Raw genomic sequence first — 25,563 nt, 5'->3', positions numbered from 1 at the left:
TTACTCTTCAATCCCACATCTAGTCTCTCCCTGAAGGCACTCCAGTTGGTCCTTCGAGGGTTGCGTCTAGGAGGGCACAGCTTGACCTCTGCCCTCAGCGCAAACCTTACAATTCTATGGTCCGACAGGGAGGGCTCCGTTGAGACTCTCCACTGCGAGACCAGCCCTGTTGCAGGTTCATTGCTGACGGTGATGTCCAACACTTCCCTCCTGCTTATCGTTATGAATGTGGGTTCACACCCTACATTCTCTACCGCTAAATTCCTACCTACTACATATTCTAACAGGGACTCACCTCTCGCGTTGCAGTCGGTGCTGCCCCATTCCGTATGGTGGGCGTTCGCGTCGCAACCGATGATAAGGGGGAGCTTGTGCAAACTGCATTGCTCCACCAGCCTTTCCACCGCCTCCGGGGGTGCCGTTGCTGCCTCTCCCGGAAAGTATGCTGAGGCTAGGACGAAGTCGTTGCCCTCAGTGTACCTAGCCTGCACCGCCACCAAATCCTGCGTCAGAAACTCTGAAATGCAAAAGAAATCAATATTGCTTCTAACAACTATACACGTCCTAGGCCTCTCGCTAGAGAGGTCCCAGATTACCTTGTTTGCCTCCGTCTTGAGGCCCTTTACCTCTCCTTTATAGACCCAAGGCTCTTGGATCAGCAGCGTGCCCAGTTTCTCCGCAGTGAACCTGCTTGTTATGACAGCTGAGGCTGCCGCCGCATGATGCCGGTTCACTTGGGCAATTTCCATGTTGACGGCCACCATAAATTGGGCTCGAGGAGAGAAAGATCCTCTACCCCGCCGTCAACCGCGCTGCTGTCAATTGGGCCTCCAAGTCCGTCTAGGAGCTCCTGCGTTGTGTGTAGCTCCATGTTCAGGCCATCGTCGGGGACGTCCGTGGTCGTTCCTGGCACTGCCTGTCCAGACCTGCTCACGCAGGTCTGCTCCGACGACTCGTCCACCTCCATCCTTGTTTCCTCCGTGGCGGATGCCGGCACTGCCTGGCTATCGACGCCTTTGTTCCGTGGAGGCGCGGGCGTCTTGGCTTCTTTGCTCCCAGTATCAGCAGGCTTGTAAGGCCGCATGACGACCGTGCTGTACCTGTAGAACAGGCGGAAGCTCGCGGCCCGGACATACTTATATGACTCGTCGTCTATATATAAGTGCAACCTCCATCCTTCCATGTTCCCTAACTTCTCCTTATTGCTACTGGCAACACACCAGGCCGAGATACTGAGTCCCCGGTTCTGGTTCCTCACCAGGCCCAGGGCGTACTCGTAGGACCTGTCCCCACTCCGAGGGAGGAAAATTGTCATGCTGTGCATGATTGGCACATCTTCCACACTCTTCGCGCAGAGGACAGGGCCCGTCCAGCCTCCCAGCTTTGGAGCGTGTTCCTTCAGCCAGTCGGCGGACGACTCGTCATGGCAGTCTACCTGCATCATGTCTCCCCTGAAGTCGTTGCCCAGGAAGGACGCCGTGTAGTCCACTCCTTCACACACCTCGTCCATGAGGATGTCCTGCAGCACGGTGAGCTCCTCCGGTTTCAGCGACTCCGCCGGGTATTTGAGAGGCAGAACAGCCATGCGGATGCCTTACGCCTTACGGACAGCGTTGTGCTGACCGGGCCTCTGCCGCTGCTACCGCTGCCCTGCGCGCGAGCTGGCACGTTGTTATCGCGTCCATTTGCCGTGGTTGCGTTGCTCCGTTGGCCCTTGCTCCTGGCTAGTGCCTCCGCCTCTTCCGGGGTTTTCCCATCGTGGAGGTGGCGTAGGTACCACCTCATGGTGGAGCCACTCATCCCTTTTCTCCGTGGATCCTCACACCCGCCGGGTATGCCAGCTTCTGGGAGGGGGCGTTGCCCACTTCTTCTGCGCCTTCTCCTTTTTCTTTTTGTGCCATCAGGCTCTGCCCGACTTGACTCGCCCGAGGCCGACCCACTGCACCCTCCGGCGGGGGTCTTGACGACGTTCGTTGCTGCTTTAGCGGCACCAGGCGTTCCCACCAGGTGAGCTCTGCTGCAGGAGGGCACGTCGTCATCATTCTCCCTGACGTGACCTCCCCTCGACCCCCCTTACCTTCCGCTGCCCCGATCTCCTTCTCCTTATCCGCTTCCGTTGTCCTTTGTCGTTGCCCTTTGTCCGTCATCAAATCCAGTTTTTGTGTTTGTTTTTGTTGTTGGTCGTTATTCATCATTTTTTTACGACCCTTGACACAACGGGGTGAGCTGTCGGGTCTACGTTCTGTCTGGGGAACAGAGAGGTCCGCCACGCCAGAGCCCCTTGGCGCGGTAAGGCCACCGTTACTTCCCAATTCGGCCCGGTGTTGGGAAGGCTCCGTTAAAATACAGCCACATTTACCTCCTGGCTGCAAAGTTCCAATGGGCACGGGAGTCGCATAACACCCTGGATTAGGAGGTGGTAGCTCTTGGTTAGCGCACTCATGCGGCACCCGACATCCCGCATGGTCCGTGCTAACAGCACCAACCACACAGGATTGGGGGGCGCCGATATCCCTTGCGCCTAAGCCCCTGCACCACGAAAAGGTGCCTACCATTCGCAGAGGAAAAAAAATGTAGGCAACAGTTTACCGATAGAATATGTGACTTTGGCAGTGTTGCTAAATTTTCGTGTGGAACGTGATGTTTTCTCAAAATTGCCGCAGTAATTTCACATCGAACATATACCGTTTTTAAAGTCGTATTACGATAACATGTTTTACAAGCTCTGTTTCAAAAGAAACAGGACTGTTAAAAAACCAACAAAAGATTAATATATTTTTATTCAAAGTATAATTTTTTATTAAAAGTAGTTCCTTGTGCTTCGATACAGCGTTTAGCCCGGTCAATTAGCATTCCAAATGAGTGTTTAAGGTCATTTTTTGGAATGCTTTTGGATAGCTGAAATGTCTTGAAACCAGAGTCCTTTCCGTTTTTAAAGTCGTATTACGATAACATGTTTTACAAGCTCTGTTTCAAAAGAAACAGGACTGTTAAAAAAACAACAAAAGATTAATATATTTTTATTCAAAGTATAATTTTTTATTAAAAGTAGTTCCTTGTGCTTCGATACAGCGTTCAGCCCGGTCAATTAGCATTCCAAATGAGTGTTTAAGGTCATTTTTCGGAATGCTTTTGGATAGCTGAAATGTCTTGAAACCAGAGTCCTTTCATGGGCAAATGAAGTTCTCCAAATAGGTAAAAATCACAGGGTGCCAGATCAGGTGAGTAGGGTGAGTGATTAATGGTTAATATGGAGTTTTTTGTCAAAAAATTAGTGACAAGCGTCGACCGATGACACGGAGCATTATCCTGCAACAGGCGCCAGGCCCCTGCCTCACGGTATTGTGGTCGAGCGCGACGAATGCGTGACAAAAGACGCTTCATAACAGCAAGGTAAAACACAGCATAAATCGTTTGGCCAGGTGGGACGAACTCTCGGTGTACAATACCCTCGGAATCGTAAAAACGAATCAGCATTGTCTTTATTTTTGACTTTTGAAGACGACTTTTTTTCGGTGATGGCTCTCGTCCTCACGACCTTCTTGGAATCGCTTAAACCACTCATGCACATTACTACGGGATAGACACTTATCACCATAAACTTTTTTCATCATTTGAAATATTTCAGTAAACGTTTTCCCAAGTTTAAAACACAATTTAATTTTTGCTCTTTGTTCAAAATGCATTTTACGACCGATGACCAAAAACCTCCTGTTACTTTTTGATCGATAACATCGATTGTAGTTATCCAATTGTCTTAAAATTTTTACGAAATGTCAACAAGAGATCAAAATTTTTATTTCATATACCCACCAATAGGTGGCACCAGAAACAGTTATATTTAAAAAGTTCTGTTCATTTGCAACAGACTTTGTAATTAATTAGGTCTGGAATTTAGATTTTATTGCAAAAAAATTAAAAGTAAAACAGTGTAAAAACTTAACTAGAAGGTGTTAAAAAAACGTATAAAAAATCCGTGAAAAAAAGAGATCAAGTGTATATGTATCATAACGCCTGGCATAAATATCAAATTTAGTGAAAGTTCCTTACAAAAGTTTTATTGTCAATCGATTGGCTTCTAAATAACTTATTTCCTTTTAAATAGGGGGACAATTTGTTTTTATAACATTAGTTGACGGATTATTTCAACAAATGTGTATGTAATTCTGCGGACCTCCTTTTTCTTTTTGACGGTAGTTATCAGCGTCAGTAGATTTTGACTTTGGGCTGGCGCAACCTACGATATCAATAGTATCCTAATTCCAGGGACAGTACAATGTACCTATAGATCAAATTGGTTTCCACTCTCTATATGTCTTAAGGTATAACCCCTTTCAGTTAAAATGTTCAAAGGATCGATTTTTTTTCATTTTGTACATATATTTAAGAATACACACAGAATTTCATATCGTACCGGTGAGTATTTTTGAAGCTACACGCACATTTGAAAAAGCGTTACAGAGGGCTTAGAAGTACAAGGTGCGACAGCGTTTACCAGAAACGCTATAGCAACAGTATTTAAGTATTTTTTTATACCTGAAATGTCAATTTTTCTTTTTCTTCTCTCAAAATATAAAAGAGTTGTAGTCACTATAAGTAGCTAAGCCAAGCAATAAACTTGTGAGTTCGTTCATATTTTTTCTGTAATTTTTTCGTGAGAATGAAGTCTTCCAGAGAAATGAAAAAATCTCTTAAGGGTGAGCCTGCTTTAGAAGCTTCAAAAAATATTTTTGTTTGCTTAAGTCTCTTTAAAAATTATCTTAGAATATGTCCCCAAAGTTATAGATGGGAATTCCAAATATTGTCGAAGCTAGGCGGGAAATAGTGACCGAGCATCTAGCAGATATGTCAGCGCTTGGGCAGACAGTGGAAACTTTGACGCGCGATTTCTCGGGCTTTCATTTCTACGATTGTTTTTTAATTGGCGGGCACGATAGAAAAAAAAACGAAACGTCGTATGGAATTGGGGCAAAGTTTATTATGTGGCAAAAATTATCTTCTATTTAAACTAAAAAAAAAACTAAGAAAGTATGAACATATTAAAAAAAAAATTAAGTAAAATTTTTTGGTCAATACCCATTTTCTTTTTAATTTTTAAAAAAGGGTAGAATTTTACTCCTTTTTGGAATTTTCTTAGTTTAACTAGAAGATAAGTTATTGACAAAAATGAATATCTTTAAATTTTTTGTTTCCGATTGCGACCTGCATCCTGCCCGCCGTCAGACACATGCAATCAATTATTTCTTTCCCTCCCAAAAAATCCTCAAAAAATCAAATTTTTGAAGCCTCTAAAGCAGGCTCCGCCCTTAAGGGGCTATACCAGTGTGACGCATGAAAAATTAAGCGATTTTCATGAATCTTTTTAAGAGAAAGTACGCGATTGAATATTTCAAAGTTCTTTGAACGTAATAAGGTATATTTTCAACTATATTCTAAATTTTCTTTTTTTACAGAAATGTTAAAAAATAACGGAGATATGAGCTCTCTTCGGAGGTGCCAAAAAGAAAAGTGTCCCAACTGCTGGCGTGATTCCGGCCGAATGAGTAGCTCAAACAAAAAAAATTGAGAAGTTTGTTAAACTTAAAAATATTTCCTATACAGTGAACTACGATCTTTGAAAAATATCAAAAATGAAGAAAATGACGTAACCAAAAAAATGGTCGTTTTTCAACGCCAAATTGACAATTTTCAACCAAACAAAAAGGTCGTAGTATATTGTATAGCAAATACATTCAACTATACCCAGTTTTAATTTGAAATCGATCGGTCAATTTCTCGTTGAGTTATAATGTCAGCAATTTTGAAAAATGTCGTGTTAAGAAAAATGCGTTTAGAGTTTCACTTATATATGTTTGCACCTCTGAGCGGTCGCTGTTTAGAACGCTGCCATTCAAAAACTATTCAAGATACGACCTTGCCGATTTCACAATATATTTTTGAATATATAAACTATCGTAAAAGCAAAAAGAAAAAAAAATTTTTTGGAAGTGTCACACTGGTATAGCCCCTTAACATACGTTAGTCGAGAACAAAAAAAATTTAAAATGTTTATAATCAGCTGAATAAGATGAAAGTGGTTTCAGTGCCTCAGCGAAAAAATTTAAAGAACAAGTGGAAATCATGTTCTAATTAATTACGTATAGAATTTAGATTGTATTGCAAAAAAGCATATGATAACAATGAAAAACATGTGCTGAAATAGAACAGTGTAAAAATGTAACTAGGAGGTGTTCAAAAAACGTGTAAAAAAACCGTGAAAAAAGGAGATAAAGTGTAAATGTATCATAATGCCTGACATAAATATCAAAACTTAGTCAAACTTCCTTACAACAGTTTCATTGTCAATCGATTGGCTTCTAAATAATGTTTGTTTAAGATTCACAACTTATTTTCTTTTAAATGGGGAAACATTTTGTTTTTATAATGAGTTGACGGATTATTTCAACAAATGTGTCTGTACTCTTGCAATAAAATTATGCGGACCTCCTTTTTCTTTTTGACGGTAGTTATCAGCATCAGTGGTTTTTTACTTAAAATGTTCAAAAATTCGTTTTTTGATTATTTTTTCATTTAAAAATAAACACAGAAAATTTCATATCGTTCCGGTGAGTATTTTTAAAATTACACTCAAAGGCGTTTCAGAGTGCTTGGAAATGTACTTTTTTCGCAAAAATTAAATCTTCCAGAGAAATGAGAAAATGTCTTAACATACATACGTAAGTCGAGAATATAAAGGTAAAAAAATGTTCATAATCCAAAAACAGATGCAACATGATGAAAGTAGTGTCAGTGCCTTAGCGAAAAAATTTAAAGAACAAGTGGAAATCTCAGTTCCTCGTGATTCATTTGTAACGGACGGAGTATCTAATTTTAAATTTTATAGCAGTGTTTGCTGTGATTTCTGAGTATGCGAAATGTAAGATCTATGACGGAAAAGTTGAGTTTGAAACTGCTTGTGAACGAGTACTTGGTTTCAAAATTGATTTGCTGTGAGATAACTGTGCAGATCGTAACATAAATTCCTGTCCTTGTGTCTGGCACTCTGGTGAAATAAATCGAGATTTTTATTTGTCATGAGAGTCCTCGGATTAGGGCTAAAAGGTGCAGCAAAGTTTTGTGGATTAATAGACACGTGAGCTTTTATATCACAGCCTCAGTGTAAAGACAGCTATCGAAAAACTTTTTAACAGGCTTGTCATCTTCTTTAATGGCACCGCTTACGCGGTCATAATTTGGCGCCAATTCGAGATACTAAGTGCAGCCAGGTTCTTCTCCACCTGAAATTTCCAACGAAATGGCAACCGGCGGTGCTGCATCGAATACTTTCAGAGTTGGAGTGTTTCGTCAATTCGGACAACATGACCTAGCCAACATAGCCGCTGTCTTTTAATTCACTGAAGTGTGTCAATGTCGTCGTATAACAGCTCATCGTTCCATCAAATGCGATATTCGCCGTTACCAAAACGTAAAGAACCATAAATTTTCTGCAGAACCTTTCTCTCGAAACCTCGTAACGTTGATTCATCAGGTGTTGTCACTGTCCTGCACAATATAGCAGAAACTCTCCATTGTTCTCAAAATTGCAAGTGGTTTTTTATTGCGTGAACGAAATTCTTGAAAACATTTTTTATGAATTCTGGACAACATGGTATGTATTTAATATTAATGATATAAAATTAATTTAGTTAATGTATTACTATGTTTTTGAATCATTAAAAACCTATGTTTTTTTTTTAATTTTTTAGAAATTAGTGTTTTTGTTATAGTGTCGGGCGAGATCGAGCCATGAATTATTTTTCCAAGTAAACTACAGGGTATCTGCTTAAGGGGGCATTCTGGTCTAGGATTTTGAAAAAAAATCGATTTTTTTTGCATATTTTGAAAGTTTAGACTTTCCAAAATATGACCTTGGAAGGATTTTTTAAAATTCGACTTATTTTCGGAGATACAGCCGATTTTGTGACGTGGTGTTCGTGTTCACTAGAATTGTCTCCTAAACTTTAAACGCGTTTTTCTCGAAACTCAAAAAAAGTGGTTGACATGATATCTCAAGTCCTACTGAACCGCTTCCTTTGAAATTTGGTATGTATCTTCTTTATACAATGCTCTATTAAGTCTGCTTTGGGTTTCCAAAAATTTTGATTTGAAGTATTTTTAAATAATTCGAAAAGGTCGAAAAAATCGGGTCAAACAAATTTGTTTTTTCAAGTCGACGCCATTTTGTTATTTTTTTTTATTATTTTTTTTTGTTTTTGAAAATGGTCAACCCCATAACGACATCCTTACTAATGAAGAATCTTCTTGTTTTTTGTGGTTTAGGGTTGAAATCACGTCAACCAGGACGCGCTGTTTGTTTGAAGCCCCCACTCCACAAGCCTGTATCTCGACGAATTTTGGTTTTTTTTTTCTTGCAAATCTTTATGAGCTTAAACATTTTCCCCGTCTTCCTCCCTCCTTAAAAAAAGCGCGTTGAAAAAAGTAGGTAACTTGCATAAAATGAGTACTGCTTTATTTTTTTTTAATTAAATACTGAAATCCTGCTTAATTATTCTATGCGGGTGGTATATAGATGGTTTAAGGGGGCTCTATCAGAGCCGGTGTGAAAATTGGACAGTGGGCGTGGCACCGCCCACTTTTGGGTGAAATCCCATATCTCGGGACCCGACTGACCGATTTCGACAAAACTGGGAACGTAACATTATTTTCATTTTCCTGTGTCACCATGTGAAAATAAGCGCAATCGGACTACAACCACGCCTACTTCCCATATAACACAATTTAAAATTCCATTTGATTCTTCCTCTTTCCAGTACACAAATAAAGAATTAATTAATATAACGGAAAAAAATTTTGCCGTAATAATTCCCTTTAAGTAAGCTACCTTTTGACCAGTAATTGTCTAAATCCAACCAAAACTGTTCAAGCCCCAGGTACCGAATATTTCACATAACCGATACCAATAGTTGACTTTTGACCGAAAATATCTTTCAATGTGTGAGATATGCAATTTAAATTCACACAGAATCCTTTTCTGATAATAGTATTTCAATGGGTTGAATCGGGTCAATACTTTCAAGAGCCCCTATATACCTAATATAAAGATTTTAGAACTCCTAGGTCACTTTATGTTAGATATATCCGCCAATATTTGAGTCAAGTCTCAATGAAAATTGCAGAACATATTTTATTCATAACAGTGTATCTTTGCGTCTAAACTAGATACAATTGCGCGAAAACTTGACCCCTCCAACACAACCCCCCCACCTATATAACTATTACCAAGATTTTCGGACTTCCACTTGACCATATGATTGCTGTTTGTATGTAAGATACCTAAATGAAACCGAGGGAGGGTATGTGGCATATAAGTAGTATGCGGGGTTAGCAAAAATAGATGAAATCTGGTTGGCACTACCCCCTTCTCAAATATATTCAATATAAAATGTTCGGTTGCACCCGAACTTAAGCCTTCCTTACTTGTTTTATTTTAATATATTGCATTATTATATTTAATCATGCATTTTTATTCTTTTTCATTCATAAAATCACTTTAAATAATTTTGTCCGGTTTTTGAGACCAAATGGTCCTAAGTGCGTCGTTAACTACCAGAGCAATTTGCTTCGCAAATGAGAAAGCAAAACTAACGGATATTGAGGCCAATGATATCAATATCATCGCCGTACACCAGCAGCTGTACACTCTTATAAGAAATTGTGTCTACTCGATTCAGATCAGCAGCTCGAATTATTTTCTCCAGCAGTATATAGAAGAAGTCGTACGATAGGGAGTCGCCTTGTCTGTAACTTCGTTTGGTATCGAACGGCTGGGAGAGGTCCTTCCCGATCCTGACGGAGCTTTGGGTGGTGCTCAACGTCAGTTTGCACAGCCGTATTAGTTCAATCAGTTTGTTGGCGGTGGACTTTAATCTTTCATGTAATACGGTCGATAGAACCTTATATGCGATGTTGACGAGGCTAATCCCACGATAGTTGGCGCAGATTGTGGGGTCTCCTTTTTTATGGATAGGGCAGAGCACACTTAAATTCCAATCGTTGGGCATGCTTTCGTCCGACCATATTTTACAAAGAAGCTGATGCATGCTCCCTATCAGTTCTTTGCCGCCGTGTTTGAATAGCTCGGCCGGCAATCCATCCGCCCTCGCCGCTTTGTTCTTCAGGCGGGTAATTGCTATTCGAATTTCTTCATGGTTGGGTAATGAAACGTCTGTTCCATCGTCATCGATTGGGGAATCGGGTTCGTCTTCTCCTGGCGTTGTACGTTCACTGCCATTCAGCAGGCTGGAGAAGTGTTCCCTCCATAATTTAAGTATGCTCTGGGCATTGGTGACTAGATCACCTTTGGGGGTTCTACAAGATAATGCTCCGGTTCTGAAACCTTCTATAAGTCGCCGCATCTTTTCGTGGAATTTAAGAGTATTACCATTGTCGGCCAGCTTATCAAGCTCTTCGTACTCACGCATTTCGGCCTCTTTTTTTCTGTCTAAAAATGCGTCTCGCTTCCCTCTTCACCTCTCGGTATTTATCCCATCCCGCACGTGTTGTGGTCGATCGTAACGTTGCGAGGTAGTAAGCCTGTTTTCTCTCCGCTTCGACACGGCACTCCTCGTCGTACCAGTTGTTCTTTTGCACTTTCCGAAAACCAATGGTTTCGATTGCAGCTGTACGGCAGGGTTGCTCCGTATCCTCCTAACTCGTGTTGGCATTGAGTCCAACCCGGGCCCGGAGGAATTTTTCTGCTGCGTCTGCGCAAAAAGGCTCCATCCAAACTCCACCTCGGTCAGGTTTAATACATGCAATGGATGGAGCCATCTTAAGACCTGCTCCGGCCTTAAGACTCACAGGGAGTGGACCACGCGTTACGTGGCCCCAGGTTGCCTGCGCAATACTGCGATACAAGCCTCTACGGCTGTGCAATCTGCACATAGTTCGTGCGCCGCGCCGCCACTCAACCAGAGTGGCCAACTGAGGACCTCTACGGTCAGGAGCTCAAACAGGCAACATAGCCAACACGTCACTCCCTCACCCCCAGGATCACCCACGGACACCCGCGACAAACCAAACTTCTCCAATTCAACTGTAACGGACTCCAGAGTAAGATCGATGAGATAGTTGCACTTATGAATCGGGAACGTGTATCGATAGCTGCGGTCCAAGAAACCAAGTTAAACAGCCGCTCAGATCTTCTGAGCCGGTTTCAACGTTATACGTAAAGATCGCGAACGAGATAGTGGTGGTGGCCTAGCATTCATATTGCACAACACCCTGCAGTATCGTCTAATTGATGAAGACATCGACCCCAGGGATTCCAACCTAGAATGTCAGGCTATAGCTATCCGGTCAGGCGATGTCGAGCTCGAAATATTTAATATATACATCCCCCTGTTTCGCGTTGCCCTACAGGAATCACCTGAATATAGGTGCGCTACTTCGTGGTGAACTCCGTTTGGTACTAGGCGACTTTATCGCGCACCACGATCTTTGGCATTCTTGCCTGTCAAATGATCGTAGGAGGATAGAGCTGGTGGAACAGATTGACGATTCGACATTCTGCACAATGAATGACGAAGCCTCCACCAGAGTTATGAGCACCTGTAATAGCTCTCCTGATATTACCATTGCTAGTGGTGGTCTGATAAATAGCATAACCTGGCGACCTATGCTAACTCTCGCATCAGACCATCTGCCCATAATTATCTCGATTGAGAAGCCTCCTGATTTCGCTTCTGTGGACAACCGTACCTTCATTAACTTTAAAAAAGCTAATTGGGTCGGCTTCACAGAATTTACCGAGAGCACCTTCAACGCTCTACCCATTCCTACGGACGTATGCGTTGGCGAGCGTCAATTCCGCAAGGTGATCGCAGCAGCTACCCCTCGCTTTATCCCGGCTGGAAGAATAGCGGAAATCCGCCCCAATTTCCCAGCCGAAGCAGCTGTTCTAGCTAACGAGCGCGACACCTTACGCCATGCCGATCCCGGGGATCCCCGAATAAGGGATCTCAATTTGGAGATTCGGCGTATGGTAAATCAACATAAGCGGACGAAATGGATAGAGCACCTGAAGTCCTGCAGCCTCTCCACCGGTGTGAGTAAACTTTGGGCTACTGTCAAAGCTTTGTCTAATCCGAAAAGACATGACGACCGAGTTGAAGTTCAATTCAATGGTCATGCCTCTTCGGACCCAAAGAAGTGCGCGAACTATTTTAGCCGGCAGTTTACACTGCACCCTTTTGTAGACAAAGCCAAGAGATGTGTTAACCGACGGCTGCGCAAAATGCCAAACAACTGCACGCCACTTACTTTCACCGATGAGGAGGTTCAGGGTGTCATCAACAAGGCAAAATCTTCCAAATCCATTGGCCCTGATGGAATCAACATGCTAATGTTAAAGCATCTAGGCTCGACGAGAGTAAAATATCTCACCAAGGTCCTCAACCTGTCGCTCATCACTTTTCAAATACCCGATGTGTGGAAAGTCGGAAGAGTGGTCCCACTACTGAAACCTGGGAAACCCGCCAACAAAGGGAAATCTTATCGACCGATAACTCTCCTCTCCCCAGTAGAGAAGACACTTGAGGCCTTGTTACTCCCGACCTTTACTCACCACCTGAGCCTAGCCAGCCACCAGCATGGATTTCTAAAAGTGCACAGCACCACCACAGCACTTAGCGTCATAAACGCCCAGATAATTCGTGACCTCAACCAGAAACCACCCTGCGAAAGAACGATCCTCGTAGCGTTGAACCTGTCAAAAGCTTTTGACACGGTCAATCACACAACGCTACTGCAGGACATCGAAAAAACCACTCTCCCTCCAGGCCTAAAGAGGTGGACCATGAACTATCTGAACGGTCGTCAGTCATCCGTACTATTTCGAGGTGAAACATTTAAACTGAGAAGAATTAAACAGGGGGTTCCGCAGGGTGGTGTCCTCTCCCCGTTACTGTTTAACTTCTATATCTCGAAACTTCCTCAACCACCAGAGGGGGTTTCCATAACCTCGTACGCAGATGACTGCACGATATTGACGTCGGACAATGGAATCGATGGCATGTGTTCGAAAGTAAACAGCTACCTCTCCGACCTTTCTCGTTTCCTCACTGCACGAAATCTCCAACTTTCACCCACCAAATCCACAGCGACCATATTTACAAACTGGACGAAGGAGTATAGACTTGAACTTAATATTGCAGTCGGTGGCGTCGAAATTCCGACTGTCAATAACCCTATGATTTTAGGCGTAACCCTCGATAGTCTATGCTCCTTCTCTCCCCATACGACCGCGATTATCGCCAAGGTTCAGAGCCGCAACAAAATCTTCAAGTCGCCAGCCGGCAGCACATGGGGAAAAGACAAAGAAACGTTGCTGGCAAGTTACAAGGCAATCGGCCGGCCGGTCTTCAACTACGCAGCACCAATATGGTCGCCTGGATGTAGTGGCACGCAGATGAGGAAACTTCAGACCTGCCAGAATACCGCACTCCGCACCACGGCGGTATGTCTTTTGATGTCTCCCATTGAACACCTCCACAGAGAGACGCGTACTCTACCTGTAAAGAAGCAACTGACTGTCGACAGGTACTGACCGCCATTCACAGTGGAGCCATCAACACCTTCACCGACTTCCTTCCCGTGAATGGCGGTCTTGGAGTCAAACTACCACCTATCGCAGACGAAGATTCCCACGACAGCCGGTTCTACGCACCGGAATTGACTCGGATTTTATCCGACCAAGGGCTGTCCTTTCGGCGATCTAACCCCGTTTGGATCGGTAAGCATTAATCTATGTTTGTCGTCATTAGAGCAACGCCTTGCAGCAGGGTTGCTCCGTATCCTCCTGACTCGTGCTGGCATTGAGTCCAACCCGGGCCCGGAGGAATTTTTCTGCTGCGTCTGCGCTAAAAGGCTCCATCCAAACTCCACCTCGGTCAGGTGCAATACATGCAATGGATGGAGCCATCTTAAGACCTGCTCAGGCCTTAAGACCCACAGGGAGTGGACCACGCGTTACGTGGCCCCGTGTTGTCTGCGCAATACTGCGATACAAGCCTCCACGGCTGTGCAACCTGCACACTGTTCGCGCGCCGCGCCGCCACTCAATCAGAGTGGCCAACAAAGGACCTCTACGGTCAGGAGCTCAAACAGGCAACACAGCTCCCACTCTGACTTGTCCCCCCCCCAACCTTCATCCCGCTCCAATCCTCGTGCGAGAACCAATCAGCAACTCTTGGTTCCTCGCACAGTCTGCTCCGTGTGTCAGGCTGTCATACGTAGGAACGTCGCATCAGTTAAGTGCAATTCCTGCACTGGCTGGTGCCATTTCCCGACGTGTTCCGGCCTGCGCACCACACGTGAGTGGAGTGTCACCTACGTTGCCCCATGCTGCAGGAGTCTGCCCCCGCAACTCACAACAGTGGCGTCGCCAACCAACACCCCAGTGCGACAACCGCCCCCGCGGGTTCTGCAGCGCAACAAATACCACCAACACGTCACTCCCTCACCCCCAGGATCACCCACGGACACCCGCGACAAACCCGACTCTTTCAATTTAACTGCAACGGACTCCAGAGCAAGATCGAGGAGATAGTTGCACTTATGAATCGGGAACGTGTATCGATAGCTGCGGTCCAAGAAACCAAGCTAAACAGCCGCTCAGATCTTCTGAGTTGTGCAGGTTTCAACGTTCTACGTAAAGATCGCGAGCGAGATGGTGGTGGTGGCCTAGCCTTCATATTGCACAACACCGTGCAGTATCGTTTAATCGAAGAAGACATCGACCCCAGGGATACTACCCTAGAATGTCAGGGCATAGCTATCCGGTCAGGCGATGTCGAGCTCGAAATATTTAATATATACATCCCCCCAGTTACATGTTGCCCTACAGGATATCACCCGAATATAGGTGCGCTACTTCGTGGTGAAAACCGTATGGTACTAGGCGACTTTAACGCGCACCACGATCTTTGGCATTCCTGCCTGTCAAATGATCGTAGGGGGATGGAGCTGGCGGAACAGATTGACGATTCGACATTCTGCACAATGAATGACGAAGCCCCCACCAGAGTTATGGGCACCTGTAATAGCTCGCCGGATATTACCATTGCTAGCGGTGGCCTGATAAACAGCATAACCTGGCGACCTATGCTAACTCTTGCATCAGACCATCTGCCCATAATTATCTCGATCGAGAAGCCTCCCGATTTCGCTTCTGTGGACAACCGTACCTTCATTAACTTCAAAAAAGCTAATTGGGTCGGCTTCACAGAATTCACTGAGAGCACCTTCAACGCTCTACCCATTCCTACGGACGTATGCGTTGGCGAACGTCAATTCCGCAAGGTGATCGCAGCAGCTACTGCTCGCTTCATCCCGGCTGGAAGAATAGCGGAAATCCGCCCCAATTTCCCAGCCGAAGCAGCTGTCTTAGCTAATGAGCGCGACACCTTACGCCATGCCGATCCCGGGGATCCCCGAATAAGGGATCTCAATTTGGAGATTCGGCGAGTGGTAAATCAACATAAGCGGACGAAATGGATAGAGCACCTGAAGTCCTGCAACCTCTCCACCGGTGTGAGTAAGCTTTGGGCTACTGTCAAAGCTTTGTCTAATCCGAAGAGACACGACGACCGAGTTGAAGTTCAATTCAATGGTCATGCCTCTTCGGACCCGAAGAAGTGCGCGAGCTATTTTAGCCGGCAGTTTATACTGCACCCTTCGGTAGACAAAGCTAAGAGATGTGTTAACCGGCGGCTGCGCAAAATGCCAAACAACTGCGCGCCACTTACTTTCACCGGTGAGGAGGTTCAGAGTGTCATCACAAAAGCTAAATCATCCAAATCCATTGGCCCTGATGAAATCAACATGCTAATGCTAAAGCATCTAGGCTCGGCGGGAGTAGGTTATCTCACCAGTGTCCTCAACCTGTCACTAACCACCCTTCAAATACCCGATGTGTGGAAAATCGGAAGGGTGGTGCCACTACTGAAACCTGGGAAACCCGCCAACAAATGGGAATCTTATCGCCCGATAACTCTCCTCTCCCCAGTAGTGAAGACACTTGAGGCCCTGCTACTCCCGACTTTCACTCACCACCTGAGCCTAGCCAGCCACCAGCATGGATTCCGAAAAGTGCACAGCACCACCACAGCACTTAGCGTCATAAACACCCGGATAGTTCGTGGCCTCAACCAGAAGCCACCCTGTGAGAGAACGATCCTCGTAGCGTTGGACTTGTCACAGTCAACCACACAACGCTATTGCAGGACATAGAAAAAACAACGCTTCCTCCAGGGTTAAAGAGGTGGACCATGAACTACCTGAGTGGTCGCCAGTCATCCGTACTATTTCGAGGCGAAACATCTAAACTGAGAAGAATTAAACAGGGGGTTCCGCAGGGTGGTGTCCTCTCCCCACTACTGTTTAACTTCTATATCTCGAAACTCCCACAACCACCAAAGGGGGCTCCATAACCTCGTACGCTGATGACTGCACGATATTGACGTCGGGCAATGGAATCGATGGCATGTGTTCGAAAGTGAACAGCTACCTCTCCGACCTTTCTCGTTTCCTCACTGCACGGAATCTCCAACTTTCCCCCACCAAATCCACAGCGACTATATTCACAAACTGAACGAAGGAGTCTAGACTTGAGCTTGATATTGCAGTCGATGGCGTCAAAATTCCGACTGTCAATAACCCTAAAATTTTAGCCGTAACCTTTGATAGTCTATGCTCCTTCACTCCCCATACGACCGCGATTATCGCCAAAGTACAGAGCCGCAACAAGATCCTCAAGTCGCTAGCCGGCAGCACATGGGGAAAAGACAAAGAAACGTTGTTGGCAACTTACAAGGCAATCGGCCGGCCGGTCCTCAACTACGCAGCACCGATATGGTCGCCTGGATGCAGTGGCACGCAAATAAAGAAGCTACAGACCCCCCAGAACATTGCACTCTGGACCACGACAGGATGCCTCTTGATGTCTCACATCGAACACCTACATAGTGAGACGCTTATGCTCCAGTTAAGGAGCATAACGAACTCCTCTCCAACAGTTCCTGCTGGGATGTTTTCGTAGAAATCACCCCTGCAGCCACCTGCTTGGAGCGGAGCCGCCTCCCAGGAGCATCAAGAGGTCATTCCTCGACTACGTCGACGACGTCGTACAGTACGCCGACCGAACTTCGGACGCTACAGACTTCAGACAGGTACTGACCGCCATTCACAGTGGAGCCATTAACACCTTCACCGACTCCCTTCCCGTGAATGGCGTTCTTGCATGCCCCACAAACCCAACTCATCTAACACCTTTCTCCCTTTGGTCCGACCCCGTCGAAACAGCGCGTTTCCTGGGCCTACCGTTAGATGACCTCGACGACAACACAGATGACCCTTACCGCCCTAACGGGGATTAGCATATCCGTTAAAACAACAACAACAGCAGACGAAGAGCTATAGTTACCACGAGAAACGCGAGTGACCCTATCGCAACTTCGTTCTGGATATTGTAGCAGGTTAAACTCCTACCTATTCAGAATCGACCCTGACTTACCTAACGTATGTCCTGCATGCAACGAGTCTCCGCTTGACACTGGCCACCTCTTTGCATGCCCCACAAACCCCACTTATCTAACACCCTCCTCCCTTTGGTCCGACCCCGTCGAAACAGCACGTTTCTTGGGCCTACCGTTAGATGACCTCGACGACAATGCAAACGACCCTTACCATCCCAACAGTGATTAGCTAAGCCGTTAAAACAACAACAACATTGCAGCTGTACGTGTGTATGATGGTTCGGAGCCCTGTTTGAAGATATTCAAGTGTAATAAGCTCGAGTTTCTGCGACTATATGTGAGAAGTCTAATCGACACTCAACCGAATGGACGGACTGTTAAACAACAACAACATTGCAGCTGTACGTGTGTATGATGGTTCGGAGCCCTGTTTGAAGATATTCAAGTGTAATGAGCTCGAGTTTCTGCGACTATATGTGAGAAGTCTAATCGACACTCAACCGAATGGACGGACTGCACAGGATGAACCCGCTCCAAAGAATGGAAAAGCCTTGCAGGGTTATGGCGCCTGTATTTTTAATGGTTCGATTGCACCATTGGTCCTCTTTTACTTGTAGTTATTATCGTGTTCATTACTGTCCATTATTGTATGTACAATCCATAACTTTCACCTTGGTTAGAACACCTTTGCTATTTTCTGGAGTAATTCTTACAAGATGTGACCATTTTATTTAAATCTTTTATCTTGTTTGGCTACTTGGACTTATGGTATCACATCATGTCGCCAGATATGCTTCGATTATCGCACAATTTATATATGACTATCTGACCCCGCAGGCGTTGTTCCGTGTGAAATTATGTGTTTTGAAATGAAAAGAAATCTGAATTTATATTGTGTTGAAACCATTTATTTACGATTTTCCAACATTTGTTCAATGTAACGCAGCTTGATAAACAACATTTTTTGGTTTCTGTTTCGGTGCGTTAATGTACATACTTGTAGAAGATAGTTTTCTAACTCGTGAACTCGTATGGCCGTGTGAAAAACGTAGCATTCCCAGATTTATACCACACACGTCTAGCGACTATCCTTGTGTAGAATCAAGAATTCTGTCCCTTTGTATTTGATCAGTCGGATTCCATTACACAGTTTCGGCGCATGAAGATTGCGAAACATAATAATGACAGATCGAACTTTGAGACGCAAGTGATGTGGCAGCATACCAAGCCTCTCCAAAAATTTTAGAAATTCCACTGGATAACTCACGGCTTCGTCAAGACGAAAGCTCGGTTCGTATGAGCGCAAATTTCTTGGAATTTGACTTTGAAGCTTCCAGCTTAAGTCATCGGTATTTTTGGAAGTTAAAATTGAGCGTGCACTCAAGGAGTCGTAGTTACGATAATTTTACCAATGTTCGGATAAACATTCGTGATGAGTTCATCTTTCGTGTTGACAAAAGGCAGGTGAATTGATATCAAGCCACTGGAAGTATCAACCGGAATTTGTCCATTTCCAATACGATGTAATATGATCAATACGATGTAAAATTTCTTAGGCAATGCCATTTTTGTTTCTATCCTATAATTGGCGCGGACTTGAAGGCTGATTCATATGTCGAATGATCATCGCGAAAAAAAACGAAAGTATGCGAAGTAGCTATCGCATCACCCATCGTTTGATTCCAGTGATTATCATGTTCCGGAAATTGTAGCAACCGAAGGAAGAAGCAATCGTCGTTTTTCAGGTGGATTGTATTAATTCGCCCTAATGCATTAGTTGTGAACACATCTGGATGTCCATCTACTGGATGGCCTTGCTTTCTGTGTAACCATTTCTTTGACCATGCATTCCATGTATAATATAAAGGCATTTCCGAATAGAACTGTTTCATTGCAGTAAACGTATCGACGCTACGCCATTTGGTGACGTACTTGCAAACGTATTTGATCGATTTCACCAAACTGCAATACTTAACATTGATATGAGTTTTGAATGTGAATAAGACAAGAGTGGCGAATATGGTAAGATATGGTCCGCAAGGTCCATGCACCATATTGGGGTTCAAGAAAATGTAAACTTTCGGATTTATCTATTCACAACATAGGTGTATAATATATAAAAGGACTTAATTTTTAAATGGGATGTTCGCAAAAAAGAGGTAAAACTTTCGCCTCGCAAAAAGGTTCAAAATATTTTAATTTAACGATGCTGTTCGCAAGAAATGGTAAAACGTTCGCCAAAGGAATCGTGTGGATCGGACCGATGTCGTAGCGCCAGAGTGTTTTTTGATCATGTTGACTGTCCTTTTTGTTACTTTGGTGCGGCGAAAGTAGGTGATGGTGTGTGCTGTTGTCTTGAGTGATGAGTGTGTGATGTCATTGTGTGGGTGTTAGAGCGTGGTGTATAATGTGAGTAACAAATGATGATGTAATGAGTGTGGGGAGTGTGGCGTACTAATGTTGCGTTGTTGCCGTGATTGTTCGCGGCGCTGGTGTTGGCACAGCCCCAGGGCGTGGAACATGAACAGTCGAATGGATGGTTGGCATTGGTGCTGTTACCGCATCGATATCCATATTTATCTATAGAAGAGGTTATTGTAATTATACATTTGTGAAATATATTGGTGAACTAATGTTGCCACGTGGTGTGGCATGAGTGGGTCGTCATGTAGATCGACCCTTTATGTTATTTTGTTGGACTTAGTAAATTATTATTTGTAGTATATTGTGCAGTTTCTTTTCGGTTTATTGTTAACCGTTTATATGTCGGTTTTTTCGGTTGTTGGCGAAAAGCATAGTTTAACGATCGGCCTGGTTAGTGTTCCAGTTTGCGTGTGGAGACTCCGCGAATATGGCCGTTGGAGCTGTAGGAAAGCTTCTCTATGCGGCCAAGCCGCCATTCGGTAGGGGGGAGACAATCGTCATTGATCAAGATACAATCTCCAAGCTGAGGGGCTTTTTTCTGGTGTTTTCCACCGGTACCTTCTGTGGAGGTCCTTTAAATAATCTTTCCATCGGCGACTGAATTCATGATGGAGAACTTTAATTTTTTCGTGAATTCTTCATAATTGAATTTATAGTTGCTAGCTAGCTCTTGAAATTATTTTTGAAGCTTTTTACCTGATTTCCATAAACCGCCCGTATGACGAGCGCTTGGGGGGATGAATTCCCAATTCATACCTTGAGGAGCATATTTTTGGACAATGTCAGGTGAGACTTGTTTCATGAAATCTACAACCTCGTTGTGCTCCGATAAATGTTTCTCCATTATCGCTCATTATTTTTGATGGAAAGCCACGTCATCCGTGAAGCGAGGAAACGCCGCGAGAAAAGCCTCCGTCGTCAGATTAGTATACAACTCAAGGTGTACTGCTTTTGTCGTGAAACAGATAAATACAGCCACATAGCCCTTCATTAGGGTGGGAGATCTTAGCATGGACGCCTTTATCTGAAAAGGCCCAGCAAAATCGACCCCTGTGGTTGTGAAGGGCAGAGCGAAATTGCAGCGTTCAGGTGGAAGTGCTGCCATAATCTGGGTTCGCATTTTCTGCTTATGGATAGTGAAGATCTTGCACATGAAAATGCATTTCTTTATTTGAGGCTTAAGTCGGGGTATATACAACTCTTGGCGAACCATATGTTGCATGAGGCGATGTTCGGCGTGGAGCAGTAGTATTGTGGATATATGCGATGAACAAGGTGGCAAATGGACATTATAGCGTGGCGTTCATTATAGGTTAGGCTGGAATTAGCAAGCCGACCATTCGCACGAAACAGAGCTTTCGTGTCTAGAAATGGATTTAATACTAAGAGTGAGCTCTTTTTATCAATCGGCTTCAGTTCTCTTAATAATGATATGTCGCGGCTGAAGTAGCACGTTTGAGTTGATGCGATAAGGGCGACTTTTGGCTTTTGCAAGTCTTGGTGCGTCAAGGTATCGCATTGTGGATAATTTTCTCCTTTAACTTTATGCTTGAGTCGCTCTACGAATCTGAGCATATGCGACCACTCTGAGTGCTCGATGAGAATCGTTCAAGGATGTCAGTATCATCCATCGTTCATCGATTTTTCTTACTGGAGCAATTATGTTGCGCATGGGCGATTGTGGCCAAGGATCGGGAGATTCTGTTCACCATTGAGGACCATTCCACCGGAGGGTGGAGGTGGCGAGATGCAGAGGTTTGCATCCTCTTGTACCTAGATCAGCAGGATTTTTAGCACTGGCTACGTGTCGGCAAGTGGCTGATCCTACTAGGTCAAGTATTTGAGACGTTCTGTTAGAAATATATGTTTTCCACGCATGTGGTGGTTTTCCCAACCAGGCCAAAGATATAACTTGTATTTTGCCATGTTCAAGTGGGTCTGCACCATGGAAGCTAGTTTTGCTAGTAGCAGAGCGCCATAGCGTTCAAGTCCTGGGAGACTTAGCGTTTTTGGGGCCACAACTTTTGCTTTTGCCGCTAGTATGTGGATTGTAGTTGCGACATTGCTTTGTGTACGCACATATATAGTGGTACAATATGCCTTTTCAGAGGCGTCGCAGAAGCCGTGTAGTTCCGCTTTGTATTCGGGGGAACAGTTTACCCACCGTGGAATTCGTAACCGTGAAATGTCTTTTAGGTTATTAGCAAACTGGGACCACTTTTCTAAGCGAAGAGGCTTCAATTGTTCGTCCCAGTCGGTTCCGTCTACCCATAATTCTCGAATCAGAATATTCGCTTGTATCATAATTGGCGAAAGCCATCCTGCGGGGTCGAAAAGTTTCGCCACAGGATAAAATTTGTCTCTTCGTTATGGCGGATAATGCGGATATTGACTCTAGTATAGGAAAACTGGTCAGATGTCGCATTCCATTGGATGCCTAGTGTTTTTGTTTCTTTAAATATTTGCTGTAATCTTTTTTAAAGGAAACCCGGCGATATTGAGGGCATTTATTACCTGTGATAAGGTATCGTATGCTAGTGGAAGACTGTGGCTTCCCGACAGGATATCGTCTACATACGTCCGTGTTTTTAACACTTGTGTTGCCAGAGGAAATTCTGACTTTGTGTCTTCTGCCAGTTCGTGGAGTGTACGAATGGCTAAGTATGGAGCACAGTTTACATCAAAGGTTAGTGTTTTTAATTTAAAGTCGCGTAGTGGACTATTGGCAGATTTTCGGAAAATAATTCGCTGAAAATTAGGGTAATGGGGCATATTTTGTGATCGTTTTGCACTACTCTTCGGCCCATTCCCGTAATTTCAAATTTTGCTTGCCTTGTTGGCAATTTTAATTTATTTTGTGCTTTAGACGCTATAAATGAGCGTTGCGATCCTTGGTCTATTAAGGTTCTAAGTTTAAACAGTTCTCCTCTGAGTTCGATGTAGACAGCTGCTGTTGGTAGTAATGCCTTACTCGCTGTGAAGCGTTTGAGTTTTTAATGCCTTTGAGCAGCATGGTCTCTTTTGGCAAATTTCGAGATTTTGTGTTTCAGGAGTTGCTGTTGCAACTAAACCCGTGGCTTTTCTTGAGAATGCGCTACTTTGAGGTGTGTTGGGAGACATGTTGTAATGTAACATGGAATGATGTCTTTTATGACAATATACGCAGTTGAATTTGCTTTCGCAATTAGTAAGGTTGTGTGCGTGGGACAAGCAGTTTGCACAGTCTTTTTAATCTGACAAAGTTGTTCCTATCGTTAGTATTTAATTTTTTAAACTTCTCGCAAGTTTTGAGTTTATCCCCTCCTGTACATTGTTGTTATTCTTCTGTTTAGTTCGTGTTGATCACTTTTAGTTCTGACCGTTTTTTTTTATCTACCCTTTCCGCAATTTCATATTGAAAATAAGAAATCTTTCATTTGCTGCCACGTTGGGCAGTCCCTTCTTGATGAGAGCGATTGCTCCCATAAAAGTAATGATTTTTCGGGTAATTCTACGGTGCTTATACTTACCAGAATAGGGTCCCAGTTGTCTGCGGGAACATTTTGTGTCGACAAACAATTTGAAACAGTGGATTCTAGTTTTATGAATTCTTCACTTGTTTTTTTTTTAATTTTCGGCAAGTTCTTGAGTTACTTGCTTGTCGACCAATATTCTTTTGTTTTCATATCTTGCTTTCAGAGCTTCCAAAGCCAAATTGAAATCGTGTTCATTTAATGCGAACTTTTTTACTATTACGCTTGCTTGACCTTTTGTTTTGTATCGGAGATGATACAATTTTTGCGCTTGCGATAATTTTGGATCGAATGCAGTATTTTACTAGACAGTTACTTTCAGAAATCAATTTAGAGTATGATATGTCTTTTCCCTCTTTTGGTTGGTAGCTTAGAGCGTGTATCTTCTACAGGTGTACATGGACTCTTATCGTCAGAAATCATTTTGGGAATTTTCAAGAAGTGAGATGTTTGAGATTCTTTTGAATCTACATATATTCATTTAGAGAATGTAAATTTGTAAAATATTTGTATATATTTTCTTTCAACCAAAAACTCTTTTAGGTAAATAAGAGTTTTTATTTCCGATAAAATTAATAAAACCCGTTTATAGTTTTTATTACTCGCCGTTGTATTTACTTGCGATGGCGTTTATGTAAACATGCTGTTGTTTGAAAAGCTTTGATATCGTGACGATCGCTTGCTGAAAGACCTCAAGTAAATGTAACAAACAAATCCGCCCTCCATAATTTCGTACGTACAGGTATGACATCGCATCCTGCGAGTATTCTTGCATGTGCTTTGGGCTGCCAATGTATGTTGATGGAAAAAAGAACGTCGACCGATATTAGCGCGACCTCTTCGTGGCATCGTAACAAATTTCAATCTGTAAATGATCACTTTGTATGAAACACTCATAAAGTTTTCACTGAAAAATTTTTAACAATTTACCTTTTGAATATCAGAATTGCTCAATTGGAAAAATGTTTTCGCCAGAAAACACAATGTTCGGAATTTGACCGCTTTCGGCCAAGCGAAGCAACTGCTTCGCTCTCTCAAGTCTTATTTGTTGCTGCTTCGGTGTGAGATCATGGGTCTTTTGGAACTTGTAAGGCTTGACCTTGAGCTTATTTTTCAATATGCGTCGGATGCTGCGGTCGGATATTTTCAGTTCTTTAGCCATTTGATTGGCACTTCGTCGTGGATTTCGCTAAAGTGGCTTCTTCACTTTCCGAACCATCTCACGTGACGATGCAGTCTCTTGATAACCACCTCCTTGGCGTTTTGCGATGCTACCGGTATCACTGTAACGAGTGATGGTGCGATAAACAAAAACTTTATTCACATTAAGGTGTTTGAGCTCACGAACAATTGCTGGCTGTGATTTTCCAGATAAATATAAAGCAATCACACGTTTGAATTCCATCGCTGATCACTTTTTTTGCGTTAACTTTTGGCAAAACGCTTTTGTACACTTGTGAACAATACTCCTAACTGTCATTCAGCAAATTTATAAATAGCTGATTGCAGTGCGACAATTGCGCGAACGGTGTGAAGTTGGTTACACTTCGAGTGCCAGACCCTGTATTTCGTTAGTAATTCTCTTTACTTGCTCTATCATGCTATGTTTTTAACAAAACCCGAATTGATGCGTTGATATTATATTATTTTCGTGGAGGAAAAGAGATATCTTTGATGGTAACACTTTTTCAAAAATTTTAGGATAGACGACTTATTGGTCTGTATGAAGATGGCTATGTTAAGTCTTTCCCAGGTTTATCTATTAAGATAATCTGCGACTTTTGCCATAAATTAGGATAGTATGCGAGAGTAAAAATTGCAATGAAGAGCAATGAGAGCATTTCTACAGCAATATTTTGTAACTCAATTAGCATTATTGGGGTAATATTATCCTGTCCTGGTGACTTTTTTGGGTTAAGTTCTTTTATTATTCTAATAATTTCAGAAGATGAAGTCTTAAAAGATTCCAGTGACTCGTTAACTGTGTTGGGTAAGCTTAGGTGATTTGCAAAACAATTAGCCTTTTCCACGCCACGTCGAGCCCAATTTCCACCCATGTTCCGTATAGGCATGTTGGAGTCAACTGGTGGCTT

General features: G+C 43.5%; 1 protein-coding gene across 16 annotated transcripts in view; it reads left to right on the top strand.

Moving 5' to 3' along the window:
- The window catches only part of LOC105224621 (ceramide glucosyltransferase), a 147,024-nt gene that overhangs the window by 35,839 nt on the left and 85,622 nt on the right, over positions 1 to 25,563 (top strand). Inside the window, exon 1 of one of the 16 annotated variants that reach the window (XM_049459735.1) lies at positions 6,904 to 7,648. The exons of the other annotated variants lie outside the window; for them this stretch is intronic. The gene's annotated coding sequence lies outside the window, so the exon portion shown is untranslated. Of the gene's footprint in view, positions 1 to 6,903; positions 7,649 to 25,563 lie in introns of those variants that run through there. 16 annotated transcript variants of the gene reach the window in all.

The sequence above is a fragment of the Bactrocera dorsalis genome, chromosome 6 (assembly GCF_023373825.1).
Source record: "Bactrocera dorsalis isolate Fly_Bdor chromosome 6, ASM2337382v1, whole genome shotgun sequence".
Taxonomy (NCBI): domain Eukaryota; kingdom Metazoa; phylum Arthropoda; class Insecta; order Diptera; family Tephritidae; genus Bactrocera; species Bactrocera dorsalis.
This window is presented reverse-complemented; position numbering and strand designations above follow the sequence as displayed.